The 5,147-nt window shown below is 58.4% G+C and overlaps 1 non-coding gene across 1 annotated transcript; it reads right to left on the bottom strand.

Annotated features, from left to right (window-relative positions):
• Positions 1 to 4,446: 4,446 nt before the first annotated feature.
• TRNAA-CGC (transfer RNA alanine (anticodon CGC)) lies at positions 4,447 to 4,518 on the bottom strand. Its single transcript has one exon. It is a non-coding gene; the product is annotated as a tRNA-Ala (tRNA).
• Between the last annotated feature and the right edge of the window lie 629 nt (positions 4,519 to 5,147).

The raw sequence follows: 5,147 nt of genomic DNA, 5'->3' as shown, positions 1-5,147 counted from the left end.
GGCACCAGAGTAGGTGGTAGGTGAGGAACAGGCCCCTGAGTTGTGCTGGTGCTTGTGATGTCATAGGTGGATGAGTCGATGATAGGGTGGGAGGCACCTGGCTTGTTCATGTGCTTGTGGTGTCACGTGTGCCTGAAGAGGTGATAGGGCAGGAGCGGGCCCTTGGCTTGTGAAGCTGCTTGTGATGTCACTTGTGGCTCTGTAGGTGTTTGGGCAGGAGCATGCACCTGGTTTGTGCAGGTGCTCGTGATGTCGCATGATGCCAAGGAGGTGATAGAGCAGGAGCAGGAACCTTGCGTGTGCAGCTGCTTATGGCGTCACAGGTGCCTGAGTAGTTGAGAGAGCAGGAGCAGGAACCTGGCTTGTTCAGCTGCTTGTGATGTCAGTGGTGTCCAAGTAGCTGATTGGGTATGGAGGGAAACCTGGCTTATCAGCTGCTTGTGATGTCAGTGGTAGCTGAGGAGCTAGCAGGGCACGAGCATGCAGCTGGCCTGTGAAGGTCCTTTTGATCTCAAACGTGCCTGAGTAGCTATAGTGCAGGAGCAAGCCCCTAGCCTGTGCTGGTGCTTGTGATGTCAGCTGGGCCTGAGTAGGTGATAGGGCAGGAGCAGGGCCAGGGCTTGTGCAGCTTCTTGTGAGGTGATAGGCACCTGGGTAGGTGTAAGGCAGGAGCAGGTCCCTGGCCTGTGCAGCTGCTGCTGTTGTCACTGATGGCTGAGTAGCTGACAGGGCAGGAGCAGGTGCCTGGCTTGTGCAGGTGCTTGTGATGTCATAGGTAGATGAGTGACTGATAGGACAGGTGCATGCAGCTGGCTTGTGCAGGTGCTTGTGATGTCACCTGTACCTGTGTAGCTGATAGGGCTGGAGCAGGAACGTTCCTTGTGCAGCTCATTATGATGTCAGAGGTGCCTGAGTAGTTGAGAGAGCAAGAGAAGGCAGCTGGCTTGTGCAGGTGCTTGTGATGTCACTGATGACTGATTAGATGGGAGGGCAGAAGCAGACCCCTGGCTTGCAAAGCGGCTTTTGAGGTCACTGTTGTCTGAGTATCTGCTTGGGAATGGAAGGACACCTGGCTTGTGGAGGAGCTTGTGTTGTCATTTGTCCCTGCAGATGTGATAGGGCAGGAGGAGGCACCTGGCTAGGGCAGACGCTTGTGATGTCAATGGCGGGTGTCGTTATTAGGTCAGGAGTAAGCTCCTGGCTCTTGCAGACCCTTGTGAGGTCATAGGTGGTTGAGGAGGTGAAAGGGTAGAAGGGGGCACTTGGCTTGTTCATGTGCTTGCGATGTCACGTGTGCCTGAGTAGGTGACAAAGCTGGAGCAGGAAGCTTCTCTGCGCAGCTGCTCATGGCGTCAGGAGTGCCTGAGTAGATGGTGTGGCAGGAGCAAGCTCCTGGGCTGTGCAGGTGCTTGTGATGTCACAGGGGGCTGAGGAGTGATAGGGCAGGAGCAGGAGCTGGCTCGTGCAGGTGCTTGTGATGTCACAGGGGGCTCTGTAGCGCTTAGGGCAGGAGCACGCACCTGGCTTCTGCAGCTTCTTGTGATGTCACAGGTGCCTGAGGAGGTGATAGGGCAGGAGCAGGCACCTGGCTTGTTGTTTCAGGAATGACGCAGCCGCCACCTAGACCATGGTAGGAATTACGTGGGTGCCACCTCAGCAGGGCTCGGCCCTAGGTTCCTGCTCGCAGAAGACGAGTCGCCAGCCCGCTGAGTAAATACGTGGTTCATTTATCCGACATGCAGAGCAGCTCGAGCTGGGTGCCTCCAGGCAAGGAGCCCCTGCTGCAGATGGCAGACCCCAGTTATACCCTTACAGACAGCTTTCCCAGAATGTACCACCCATCACCCGAACCCAAGTCCCATTACTTAATTCTGGTTGGTAGTCTCTTGATTTCCTATTGCTTTTCTTGGTCGCTGGGCTGGCCGCCTTCTGAAGCTACCTCATTCCCTAGGAATTGTTTCCTTGCTCCTTTTCTTCTTCATTCTTGCATCTGCCAGTCTCAGCTAGTTCTGTGGTTGCAACATTTCTCCCCTGCCGTCAGCTCTCGGTATCCTCCTACTCCACAGTGCCTTTAATCTCTCTCTGCCTCGCTCCTCTCCCTTTGGTGCCTGCAGGCAGTGCCCTCAGCCCTGCTGCGCTTTGCAGAGGAGCTGCCCCTGGGCAGAGCTGTCTCTGCAGCGCTGCCCGCTTCCAGGAGCTCCCAGGAGCCCAGCCCAGCTCAGCAGCAGAGGACCAGCCCAAGGCGTGGCTTTTCCTTCCCCCTTCAGGTGTCCCTGGGGCTCCAGGGGAACCTGCTGTGAAAGAGGCTGAAGGAACCACTGATGTTCCCTTCCTCAGCCAGGGAGAGAGATTTCATTCCAGCAGCGGCATTTCTCATATCAGCAAAAAAACTGGGCATGAGAATTGCCTTTCCTTGTCCCACCGTTAGGCAGGTGTTGTGGTTTAGCCCCAGTCGGCAGCCAAGCACCACACAGCCGCTGGCTCAGCCTCCCCCTCGGTGGGCTGGGGAAGAGAATTGGAAGGACAAAAGTGAGGAAATTCCTGGGTTGAGATAAGAACAGTTTAATAACTGAAATAAAATTAAAAGTAGTAGAAACAATAAAAATAAGAGTAATAGTAATAATAATAATAATAAAAAATACGAAGCAAGTTATGCATAATGCAGTTGCTCACCACCAACCAACCAATACCCAGCCAGTCCCCGAACAGCGATTGCTGCCCCATGGCCAACTCCCCCCAGTTTCTATACTGAGCATGATGTCACATGGTATGGAATGTCCCTCTGGCCACTTTGGGTCAGCTGTCCTGGCTGTGCCCCCTCCCAGCTTCTTGTGCCCCTGGCAGACATGGGAAGCTGAAAAGCCCTTGACCAGTGTGAGCACTGCTCAGCAACAACTAAAGCATCAGTGTGTTACCAGCATTGTTCTCATCCTAAATCCAAAACACAACTCTATGCCAGCTCCGTGGAAGAAAATTCACTCTGTCCCAGGCAAAAGCAGGACACTCCCCTAAAGCAGGCACTGCTGGGAGCTGAGCCAGGCTCCCTCTCCCTGGGCTGGTGCTTTCACCTGCCCCAGCTCCCATGGGCAGAGAAAGCTTTCCCACAGGAGCCATGTGGGGAGAAGGATTTGACACTTGGGCAGGAAGACGGAGCCCTAAGTGCCCTCCCTGCTGCCGCTGGTGGGTCTCCACAGCCTCCAGCTCTTGCCCGATGGGCTCCTCTGCTGCGGGCTGGAAGGTGCGCTGGGTGTCCATGGCTCCCTGCGGGGAGCATCCGCAGCTCAGTATCACTGCCAAGAGCAGGATGTGGCCCTAGAGCAGAAGAGGGGAGGAGGCAGCTGTCACCAAGAGCCTCTGCCATGCCAGCGTTGGCCCATTCCCTGCTGGGAGCTCCTCCAGCCCTGGGGTGAACCTGGGGGGGTCTCGGGGGAGCCCAGGCTCACACACTCGTCTTCTCTAGTGCATAGAGCTTTCCTGCAGGCAGCCCCTGGTCCCAGAGCCAGCCCCTCCCTCCCCAGCTCTGGTCCCACCACTCCCTGTGGAGATGCAGGGCTGGAGCCTGCCCCGGTGGGAGTTTCCTGGGGGATGGAGGCTGTGTTTGCAGTGCCCATGTGTGTCACCCATCTCCTTGGGGGTCTTGCCTTGGGAACACTGCTCTCCCATGGGCTTTCCACAGCCGTGCTCTGCCCAGCGTGGGGCAGCAGTGCTGAGGGTTGGGGTCTCACCATCAGGCCCCTTGGGTAGGTGCTTGGGAGCTGCAGGAGCAGGCACAGATCTGGGGCGCAGTGATGATCCTGCTTGGCTCCAGAGAACGGAGCCAGCCTGCAGGGCCAGAGTGTTCAGGCCCCAAAATGCCATGCAATGGGCTCTTCCTGCTCAGGTGTGCTGCCCCCTCACACACCCCCAGGGCCTGTGGCTCATCTCCCTGAAGAGGAGGAGGAGGAGGAGGAGGATGAGTAGGCAAAGCTCTGCCAGGTGCCAGAGCAAGAGAGAACTATTACAGGTGGGGAGGGCAGAGCTGGTGGGGAGGTGGCATGGGACAGACGCTGGGCTCTTCTCCCTGGTCCCTTCCCAGGCGGTTTGGGATCTCCAGCTGGAGCCAGGACAATCTGAGACCCTTAGCCCTGGACAGCCTCGAGGGCAGTGTGGCTCTGGTCCCAAAGGGCACCTGGGCTGCAGCAGCAGCCTCACACCACATCTCTGAGTGCAGCCAGGGAGGATTCCTAGTGCGCTGCTGCTGCCTGTGCCCTCCCTGAGCTCTCCCCACAGGCACTCTGCTGCCAAGCATTGTCCCTGGGCGGTGGGTGGGGTGGGTCTGTGGTGCAGGGCAGTGACCTGAGCTGCGGTCCAGCACAGCTGCCTGCCCCTCTTCTGAGAGGGGGCTCAAAAGAGGCACAGCCCTCCTCACCCCACAGATGGGCCTGGGAGGGAGGGAAAAAGCACCCTTGGAGATGCCAGGGGTTGAACCCGGGACCTCCCACACGCGAAGCAGGCGCTCTGCCACTGAGCTACATCCCCTTGACACCTGCCTGCAGCAGAGACGCTCTCTTCCTGTGACATGTCTGTGACAAGCACAGCCCTCTTGTCCCCTGGGTGCCCAGGCACCCTCTGCAGAAAACAGCCCTTGCACCCTCCCAAGATGGGGGAAGTCAGCAGTAGCTCTCCACTGGGGCCTGGCCCTGGCACGGGGCTGCACTGCAGGGCACGGCCCCTTCAACGTCCCTGCAGGGCAATGGGCAGGAGGAGGCTCTTGCTGCAGGCACTGCTCCCATGCCCTGACCCACTCAGGGCTCGATGGAGAGGAGAAAACCCCTGAGCCTCCTCTGCCCCGCAGGGCTACAGCCCTCTGTGCCACACGCGTCGCCAGCTGCACAGCAGGAGCAGAGCAAGAGGGTGAGGGAAATGGCCTCGCTGGGCTGAGGTGCCCCCAGGCTCTGACGGCACCCCAGGGTGTGCGGTGGGGGGACATGGGGGCAGAAATCTCACACGCCCTCGTCCTGGTACCGGGCCTCCCCCTGCACCCCTCTTCCCGCCAGCATCCCTGGAGGTGAGGTGAAGGGCAGGCTTCCATCTCCATGGGGCTGATGCCCAGAGAGGAGCACACACGTGTTCCATCAATCATTACAGCAGCGGGGCAAAGGGGGCCA

The sequence above is a fragment of the Pelecanus crispus genome, chromosome 25 (assembly GCF_030463565.1).
Source record: "Pelecanus crispus isolate bPelCri1 chromosome 25, bPelCri1.pri, whole genome shotgun sequence".
Classification (NCBI taxonomy): domain Eukaryota; kingdom Metazoa; phylum Chordata; class Aves; order Pelecaniformes; family Pelecanidae; genus Pelecanus; species Pelecanus crispus.
The sequence above is the reverse complement of the archived record's forward strand: the minus strand, read 5'-3'. Positions and strand labels throughout refer to the sequence as shown.